This window comes from Oncorhynchus nerka, linkage group LG4, assembly GCF_034236695.1.
Source record: "Oncorhynchus nerka isolate Pitt River linkage group LG4, Oner_Uvic_2.0, whole genome shotgun sequence".
Taxonomy (NCBI): Eukaryota; Metazoa; Chordata; class Actinopteri; order Salmoniformes; family Salmonidae; genus Oncorhynchus; species Oncorhynchus nerka.
This window is the reverse complement of record NC_088399.1, coordinates 38,479,996-38,490,902: the sequence shown is the minus strand read 5'-3', so window position 1 is coordinate 38,490,902 and position 10,907 is coordinate 38,479,996.

Sequence of the window (10,907 nt, the reverse complement as noted above, 5' to 3'; positions counted from 1 at the left end):
GAATGGCATCAAACACCTGGAAACCATGAATGATACCATTCCACCACTCCAGTCATTACCACGAGCCCGTTCTCCCCAATTAAGGTGCCACCAACCTCTTGTGGTGTGCAGGCTTCTGTTCCAGCCCAGTACTAACACACCTGATTCAATGTATCAAACCTAATTAGTTTATAATCAAGAGTGTTATCGCTGGGCTGCAACAGAAGTCTGCTCACCTAGTAGATCAGGGATCAGTGGAGTGACGTTGGCCACCTCTGGTATTTATTTTTTTAGCTGAAATTGTCTTTTAGTAATAAAAGCCTACTTGTTACTGAACTGTTGAACCTTTACATACGAGTTCACTTACTGGTACACTTTAAAATTATATGAAAGTGTTGATTGAAGGTAAGTCTTTTAATTTGTTAACTTAACTATTATTCAAGATGAACTAGTGTTGATGTTGATTAATCACAGTTCACAATCCAGCAACAAAATGAGGGCAGGGAATCTGTCTCTGATTTCTCTGTTGTATTCTCAAATGAACATGACCTTTTTGTTCAGTCATAAGCTCTCCAATTAGTTTTTTGATTGTCACAATTTTGTTTATCTGCCATGTGAACCCATTTCACAACTGATAATGACATGCAAAGCCAATGCAGCCATAGGCCTACAGCAGTGGTTCCCAACTCCAGTCCTTTACCCCGAACACACTTGTAGCCCCGGAAAAACATTCTTGATTCAATAAATTGAGGGCCTGATGATTAGTTGCCAAGTTTAATCAGGTGTGTTTGTCTGTGGCTACAATACAACTGCACTGTTCTGGGTCCATGAGGACTGGAGTTGAGAACCATTGACCTACAGTATTATGACAGAGCCAATTCATGCTTGACCCGAAAATGTGGTAGGAGGTGCTGTATGGGTGGTGTGACAAAATTGCAGAGGCCAAATTGGGCTCTGTTCCGCAACGCCGGGTGCCTCTCAAATTTTGCAACAATGGGAAGGCCTCCATGTAGCTCTGCATTGACATGATTGGTTGACATTAGTTGGGGGCGAGAGTTCCTTTATAAAACAAACTCACTTCCTTCACAACGCTCTGTGCTGCTCCGTGACGCGCAAGAAGTAGGAGTGCCCTGGCTTCTGCAGAGGCCGTATCATGTAAATGCTGCATGGCCAATGCAGACGCCGGATTAACCATGCAGCGCCTTTAAGCCTTATGTGCATTTGCAATGCATCCCTTGACATTGTGCATCTGAAGCAGAGAACAGCTTAACTCACACACTGTTCAGCTATATGTTTTCAAATTAAAAACGATACCAGTAGATAATGGATATGAGGCTAATCATTATGCTAGATTTTGTGTATGCCTTGTTCTAATGTTGCATTTGTGGTGAAATGTAACACCACAAATGTGGTGTATGGAAGCAGGAGATGGGATCGTTAGCTTAAAACACACACATCTGCTACCACCAAGTTCACTGCCAGATACTTTTCGCCAAGAATGTCTGAGTGGCACTTGTAGGTGCCACTGTGGTAATGGAGATGGTTTGCCAAAGACTACCACAATTACATTGTCTGTTAAATGTATTTAAAATTGTAAATAAAACAAATTGTTGGACGATAACAAAGATGTTTCATTCAATGGGGCTAGGCAAAGCAGAGATGACAAAATACTTTTCATTTCACCCATACAACAATATAGCCCATTAGAAAAGTACAATATGTTTACAATATCATAAACAATAGCATTGTACATGTTCCAAATTACATGTTATATATTCATACTGTTTGAGGTTAAGGGAGCACTTTTGTCATGACGACAAGGTGAAGGTGCTCTACTCAATTGGCACGACAGAATCATAAAAGTAGACATTGAAGTAGAAATTGCTCATCTTCTCAGTGGGAATCCAGTCTGCATGGGTGTCTAGAGGTCAGCTGGTGAACCTACAGTAGTACATAAGCAAATTAAAAGCAAACCTGATGTTAGAAAATCACTTCAGGTCACCTACACCATCAGGGCTCTTAATGGTTTGGTTGTATTTAATTCAGGTGTTTCATTGTCATAAAAAGATGACATCTATTTTTGGGCTTGAATAACCAACAGTCAACAGCAGGTTGTCCTATGCCATTGAGGCCTTTGTCCTATGCTGTATTGTCCATACATTTCCCCCCCTCTTATGAATAAATTATCATTGGGTTGTCATATGAATATATGATCATCAAATCAAATGTATTTATATAGCCCTTCGTACATCAGCTGATATCTCAAAGTGCTGTACAGAAACCCAGCCTGAAACCCAAAACAACAAGCAATGCAGGTGTAGAAGCACGGTGGCTAGGAAAAACTCCCTAGAAAGGCCAAAACCTAGGAAGAAACCTAGAGAGGAACCAGGCTATGAGGGGTGGCCAGTCCTCTTCTGGCTGTGCCGGGTGGAGATTATAATAGAACATGGCCAAGATGTTCAAATGTTCATAAATGACCAGCATGGTCAAATAATAATAATCACAGTAGTTGTCGAGCGTGCAGCAAGTCAGCACCTCAGGAGTAAATGTCAGTTGGCTTTTCATAGCTGATGATTAAGAGTATCTCTACCACCCCTGCTGTCTCTAGAGAGTTGAAAACAGCAGGTCTGGGACAGGTAGCACGTCCGGTGAACAGGTCAGGATTCCATAGCCGCAGGCAGAACAGTTGAAACTGGAGCAGCAGCACGGCCAGGCGGACTGGGGACAGCAAGGAGTCATCATGCCAGGTAGTCCTGAGGCATGGTCCTAGGGCTCAGGTCCTCCGAGAGAAAGAGAGAATTAGAGAGAGCATACTTCAATTCACACAGGACACCGGACAAGACAGAAGTACTCCAGATATAACAAACTGACCCTAGCCCCCCGACACATAAACTACTGCAGCATAAATACTGGAGGCTGAGACAGGAGGGGTCAGGAGACACTGTGGCCCCATCCGAGGACACCCCCGGACAGGGCCAAACAGGAAGGATATAACCCCACCCACTTTGTCAAAGCACAGCCCCCACACCAGAGGGATATCTTCAACCACCAACTTACCATCCTGAGACAAGGCTGAGTATAGCCCACAAAGATCACCGCCATGGCACAACCCAAGGGGGGGCGCCAACTCAGACAGGATGACCACATCAGTGAATCAACCCATTCAGGTGACGCACCCCTTCCAGGGACGGCATGAGAGAGCCCCAGTAAGCCAGTGACTCAACCCCTGTAATAGGGTTAGAGGCAGAGAATCCCAGTGGAAAGAGGGGAACCGGCCAGGCAGAGACAGCAAGTGCGGTTCGTTGCTCCAGAGCCTTTCCGTTCACCTTCCCACTCCTGGGCCAGACTACACTCAATCATATGACCCACTGAAGAGATGAGTCTTCAGTAAAGACTTAAAGGTTGAGACCGAGTTTGCGTCTCTGACATGGGTAGGCAGACCGTTCCATAAAAATGGAGCTCTATAGGAGAAAGCCCTGCCTCCAGCTGTTTGCTTAGAAATTCTAGGGACAATTAGGAGGCCTGCGTCTTGTGACCGTAGCGTACGTGTAGGTATGTACGGCAGGACCAAATCAGAGAGATAGGTAGGAGCAAGCCCATGTAATGCTTTGTAGGTTAGTAGTAAAACCTTGAAATCAGGCCTTGCTTTGACAGGAAGCCAGTGTAGGGAGGCTAGCACTGGAGTAATATGATCAAATTTTTTGATGGAAAAAAGCTGTCCTTGAAATGGTCTTGATATGTTCTTCAAAAGAGAGATCAGGGTCCAGAGTAACGCCGAGGTCCTTCACAGTTTTATTTGAGACGACTGTACAACCATTAAGATTAATTGTCAGATTCAACAGAAGATCTCTTTGTTTCTTGGGATCTAGAACAAGCATCTCTGTTTTGTCCGAATTTAAAAGTAGAAAGTTTGCAGCCATCCACTTCCTTATGTCTGAAACACATGCTTCTAGCGAGGGCAATTTTGGGGCTTCACCATGTTCCATTGAAATGTACAGCTGTGTGTCATCCGCATAGCAGTGAAAGTTAACATTATGTTTTTGAATGACATCCCCAAGAGGTAAAATATATAGTGAAAACAATAGTGGTCCTAAAACGAAATTTACAGTTGATTTGTCAGAGGACAAACCATTCACAGAGATAAACTGATATCTTTCCCGACAGATAAGATCTAACCAGGCCAGAACTTGTCCGTGTAGACCAATTTGGGTTTCCAATCTCTCCAAAAGAATGTGGTGATCGATGGTATCAAAAGCAGCACTAAGGTCTAGGAGCACGAGGACAGATGCAGAGCCTCGGTCCGATGCCATTAAAATGTAATTTACCACCTTCACAAGTGCAGTCTCAGTGCTATGATGGGGTCTAAAACCAGACTGAAGCATTTCGTATACATTGTTTGTCTTCAGGAAGGCAGTGAGTTGCTGCGCAACAGCCTTTTCTAAAATTTTTGAGAGGAATGGAAGATTCGATATAGGCCGATAGTTTTTTATATTTTCTGGGTCAAGGTTTGGCTTTTTCAAGAGAGGCTGTATTACTGCCACTTTTAGTGAGTTTGGTACACATCCGGTGGATAGAGAGACGTTTATTATGTTCAACATAGGAGGGCCAAGCACAGGAAGCAGCTCTGTTGACCTGGGCCCACACATCTCTCGTCGCTGGACACCAAGGTATCACCCACACTATTCAATCTATCTCTGGAATGTACTGGTGGCCAACCTTGGAGCAGGACATTGCTCACTATGTCAACTCCTGCTCAGTATATGCCCAGAATAAATATCACCGGCACGCTCCAGCAGGGAAACTCCTTCTCCTTCCCGTGCCTCAGCAGCCTTGGTCTCATCTATCTATTGATTTTGTCACTGATCTCCCCTCTTATGATAGTTTCACTACTATTATGGTTGTTGTGAACAGATTATCTAAATCCTGCCTTTTTATCCCTCTCTCTCTGGTCCCCCTACCGTTCTCCAGGGCATTGAGGCACTGTTCCAGCAGGTCTTTCGGCACTATGGCCTTCCGGAGGAAATCGTCTCCCACCGTGGCCCCCAATTCACGTCATGGTTATGGAGAGCCTTCATGGAGAAGCTGGGTTTCACGGTCAGCCTCACAACCAGGTACTGCCCTCAGTCCAACGGGCAGGTGGAAAGGATGAACCAGGAGCTGGGGTGGTTCCTTAGGAGTCACTGCCAGGATCTTCATGTTTGTTATTATTAAACTCAGCTTCTGCACCTGCTTGAATTATTTAGGCTAAATTATTATTATTTCAATGCTATAGCCTGCCATTTTAAGAAATCAATTATGAAGAGTTTGTGACATACTACAGGCTGTCACGAGTGCTCAGCATTTCAACAACACATCAACAACAGCACTTCAACAACATGCCTATACATTTCGCATTTAGCCTGTTTAAAATGAAAATGTTTTTATTTTTATTTTTTGTTAAATAATATTGACATGAAAAATGCCTTATTTGGCTATACAGTAATTCTACAGTGTCTTTGAATTCACATTTAGAAACACAAGTTTGGCCAGTCTTTAGTTTGAGGATCATGCAGTGATCTAAACATGCCTACACTTTAGTTTGTCAATTTAGCCCAGCAGATGCTTTTATATTCCCATGCCCTAATCACAGTCAACACAAATCTATGTTCTAACAAAAATATCATGGAATAAAACAGAATAAATTAGAAAATGATTGTTTCCCCAAATACAAAAGTTACAAGTGCATATAGGCCTACCTGATGATAGGCGGCTGCTGTATTAAACAACAACGGGCTTTTTCTTGAATTCATATATGATCAGTCGTGTCTTTGGCATCATTAAACTGAACATTAATCTTTATCAAATAACTCTTTGTAATTATTATTAAGCGATTAAACTGATTTATCATGTAACTGTAATTAACTAGGACGTCGGAGCACCAAAGAAAATATTCAGATTATAAAGTTATAATTTTCCCAATATAACTTTCAGATATTTTCATATCTGATTAATAGTCTTCTGATTAAGGAATTCTTCTTTACCTCACATTCGTCTCATTCCAAATGTTAGTCTCATTCTGCACGAACCCAGTCTTCACTATGAGCCATCCATACATCAATTGTCTTAAATAATTTATTTACTAACTAAGTAATTCACAGAAATGCATAAACAAACAGTAGATAGTTACAAGGAAACGATAACGGAGTTTCCCTAGTGGGATACACCGGCATCGCAGCTTGGTGTACAAAAGGGAAGTGGGGGTCGACGCAGGGTAGCCAAGTGGTTAGAGCGTTGGTCTAGTAACTGGAAGGTTGCAAGTTCAAACCCCCGAGCTGACAAGGTACAAATCTGTCGTTCTGCCCCTGAACAGGCAGTTAACCCACTGTTACTAGGCCATCATTGAAGATAAGAATTTGTTCTTAACTGACTAGCCTAGTTAAATAAAGGTCAAATAAAATCAAAAGATAAGACAACACACAGTTGATAATTATAACAATTGAAATGCTAATCGTTTGCACATGAACGCTCACTCATTCGGGAACAATTGCAATCAATGTATATATTTATGCTCAGTGTGTCGTCGGGATCTCTGTTGAAAAGTTTGTTGCTGTTGGAGAGTTTGTCCGCCCTCTCTGTCGTGGTTAGAATGGATAGTTCAGAGTGACATTAATTCATGTCGTTATAGAATAAATGTTTCGGCGGTTGTCGGTCTTCGCGTTCAATGATACCGAATTCCTAGCTGCAGACTAGTAATTAATATCAAAGACTTGTTATTATTCTGTAGGTATCGATAGTCTAAGAGTTTAACCACGTGGGATGGTTAAAAGATTCAGCAGTCTGGTCTCAAACCTTGGCCCTCTCATTATCGAGGTAAGCTGGTCTGCAACCTTTGTCCTCTCGTAATTGAGAGCAACATGGTCTGTTGAGAAATTCGCATATCTGAGGCTATTATATAAACAGTGTTATGGTAATGTGGCAGTATTGTCTCCCATAAGTTTCACAAAATTGTACCAAATGGACCAGTTCGTAGCTGGATTATTCACCGTTCTTTTATACCTTCTCCAGAACATAAATGTTGTTCAGACCACAAGTTCTGTGAGGTGGAAGAAATTCCTTTGTTCTCTTCTATGAAAACTCTACTCTCTATACTGTGGCCATGAGGAGATAATCTCCTCCAGGAATTTATGACCTCTCTCTGACTACAGCAGCCTGGGTGTAGGAGACAGGGGTATGGGGCTTGCTGTACCCAAAGAGGGCAACGTCATGATATCAGATACTTCAGTTGTAACTGGTTCTGTTGCGCTAAATTTTTACAGTTGATAGACAACTTTAGCATTGTTCCAAACTTAGACTACCGGTGTCCTCTTTTTTAACAATAGCCTGTATAGAAATCAAAAAGTCTAGAGTGCTGCATGCTTTGTTGTGGTATTAAAAAAATATTCTGCTTGTCTCCAGTCATGTAACTTGACATAAAATTGCATGAAATTAGTTAATAAAAGGCAATTATTTCCTGGACCGAAAATAAGGTGATAGATTCATGCAGTACTTTTATTATATTGGATATCTTTTCACCCCTACCCTTGTCTGCGGTGGTCTGTGAATCCACAACCTTCTGGCTACTTTCGCAATGTAATGCATACAAAAACAAGAACAGTTTCTAAAATGGCATATCTAAGGCTCTCAAATGGGTTTCCCAAAAGTATTGTAGCACTAAAATAATCTTCAGTCCATTTAGTGTCAATATAATTAAGATGATATTAGTGCTACGATGCTTTTGGTAAACCCAGTACTGGTCTGTCCTATGTGAGGGTACTCAGTGTTGGAAAAAGTACTCAATTTTCATACTTGAGTAAAAGTTAAGATACCTTAATAGAAAATGAATCAAGTAAAAGTGAAAGTCACCTAGTAAAATACTACTTGAGTAAAAGTATAAAAGTATTTGGTTTTAAATATACTTAAGTATCTAAAGTAAAAGTTGAAATCCTTTCAAAGCAAACCAGAGGGCAACATTTTATTGTTGCTTTTTTATTGCTAGATAGCCAGGGGCACATTCCAACACTCAGACATCATTTACAAACAAAGCATTTGTGTTTAGTGAGTCTGCCAGATCAGAGGCAGTAGGGATGACCAGGGATGTTCTTGTGATAAGTGTGTGAATTGGACCATTTTCCTGTCAAAATGTAACAAGTACTTTTGGGTAAAGTAAATATACCCCCAAAAACGAATTAAGTAGTACTTTAAAGTATTTTTACTGGAGTACTTTACACCACTGGGTAACCTGTAGGCATGTTCTCTGCTATCCACTTTATGTTTTAATTATTATTTTGAGTATAGGGGAGGTTCACTTTTTTTTTTTTAAGTGTTCAGGTAAAAATATATTTTAATGAAGGGAGGGCCACCATTTTAATTTCAGAGAGGTCCGATTTTCTCCCGGTATCCCTCATTATAAAGCAAGTTCCTTCCTGTGTACAGTAGCCCTCAGTATTCCTCAATGTTAGCACAACATTTGTGAATTTACCTTCCGAATCGAGTGCGTAGGCGATACAGGGTTAGCAGAATAGTGTTGTGGGAAGACGATCGAGGTAGAAAGAAAATGGGTGTATTAAACATCAATCTGAGCCCATAAACCGGTAGGGCAGTCATTTTACAGAGCCACCTGCAGACTAAACTGTTGTTTCCATTGCTGCAGCTCTGCCTGACACACACAAGCACACGCATTTACACACGCACGCTCAGGCGCGCGCGCATCACGGGCGCACGCTCGCATCAGACTGCACACTGTAATGACAGCCCGGATTCCTCTGGTCTCCCTCAGAATACGACGCTTCCTCTTGATGTTTGTGGCAAGACAGCAATGAGGGCATCTTGAAAGGGGGTCTTTCTTTTTGTAGCAACATGTAGAGTTTATTTAACTTTTCATCCTGCCTTTAGCGTTTTCGTTATTTGGTGTATTGCTGTTGTGGATAAAACCATAGCACAAAAATATGAGTTTTGTGCGTGGGGTATTTTTTCCTTACGTCAAAAATAAAACGCAATTCTGAATATAACTACAAAAGTTAACTAATCGTGGATGTAGTCATGGGGGTAAACTTGAATTTGCGATATCTAAACCATTAACGTTTGGATGAATTGTTTAGCATGAGAGCAGGTGAGTCAGTCTTCGTGTTTGTCTAGTGAGGCGACGCGCGCATTGCCCACGGATAGAACGAAGCCAAGTGTTGGAGAACGGTGGAGAACGGCGCAGTGATCAGCGGTGATCTGTGCTGGGGATTACGCCTCCGAACACCGGGGAAAAGCCAGGCACGCCGATATGGGTGAGTGGATACAGTCTGATTTTTAAACGAGACTACTTTTCATTTTGATAAATGAATAGCCAACTACACACAAAAAAAATGGTGGGTCGTTTGGTTGACCCAACTACTGGGTTGCAGGCGTTGGGTCACTTAGTTGGGTTGCTTTCTTTAAAAAGAGCACGGTTGGGTTGTTGATGTTGGGTTATAGTGATATGACACATCAGGTCAGATCAGAAAGCTGGCAGTGTAGTTTAGTAGGGGCGTGGCTTTCACATAGTTATTTTCAGCCACCCGTGAGAGTAAATGTAATTCCTGTTCATCAGTTTGTTGTATAGTTATCACACGTTAAGGTTGAATGTTGACATTTTTGTATCTTCAATGAGGCTTACAGAAGTTTGAGTTCTCTTAAACCTCATTGTTGGGATACAACCTTATTATGCATTAAAGGTAGCATACCTTATTATAATATGTCATAAATAATCATAATATTCTCAAGGAATATGGCAAATGCAACGACAACAAAAGTGAACAATTTACATGTGCAGTATCCAAACATATGATGATGAACAGGAATTACATTTACTCTGATGGGTGGCCAATAAGATCGAACTGAAAGCCACGCCCCTAATAAGCCATGGATCCTGGAAATAACCTAATGAGATCATAAAAAAAGACCCAGCTGCTAGGTCCATCCAGCATGAATGTAAAAAATATTGTTCTCTTTGGCACATGGCAAAATGTGTAGAATTGCAGGAAGTTAGGGGGGCTTGTTTGGACCTTGTGGGGGCACCTCACCAAACTGCGCTATGCCACTGGGTAACAGCACACTGAGTGGTATCTTGGCCATGTTCTGTTATAATCTCCACCCGGCACAGCCAGAAGAGGACTGGCCACCCCACATAGCCTGGTTCCTCTCTAGGTTTCTTCCTAGGTTTTGGCCTTTCTAGGGAGTTTTTCCTAGCCACCGTGCTTCTACACCTGCATTGCTTGTTGTTTTGGGTTTTAGGCTGGGTTTCTGTACAGCACTTTGAGATATCAGCTGATGTACGAAGGGCTATATAAATAAATTTGATTTGATTTGATTTATGAGATGACTATATCATTATCAACATTTGTAGCATAATGGACAACATATTATGCACCTTATATACCACTGCTTTTAAGACATGAATGTGTTTCTCTTGGTTTTAATTGGAAGGCTATCATTGGCTGTTGCTAATAGATGAACTTAATGATGTATTTACTTATATTTACTTATGCATGGGTTATGCACTAGTGCATTATGAACAGTTGTTGAGAAATTCTCATTTTGGAAAACTGTAGGTTTTTCTAATCGCACCAATGTGCTGCTCTGCTCTGCATGACGATTCCACTGGTGAGATGCTGGTATGGTCTCATTAAATTCAACTGAAAATTGAATCGTTTTTTTGCCCTCTGCCCCCTATAGTCATCCAATGTTGACCTAGCTGATGAGCTGTTCCTGCCAGTCTGCAGTGAGGCAGGACCCCGGCAGGTTAAACCCAATTACTGCTTCACATATCGACTCCTTTAATCAGTGACTAGATATAGATTTCTCAACTGCTGCAGGCCACATCACTGACCACTCAGTTGAGTATAGCTCCTCAGTATGGATAACAATGGAGACGGAGTCAGACA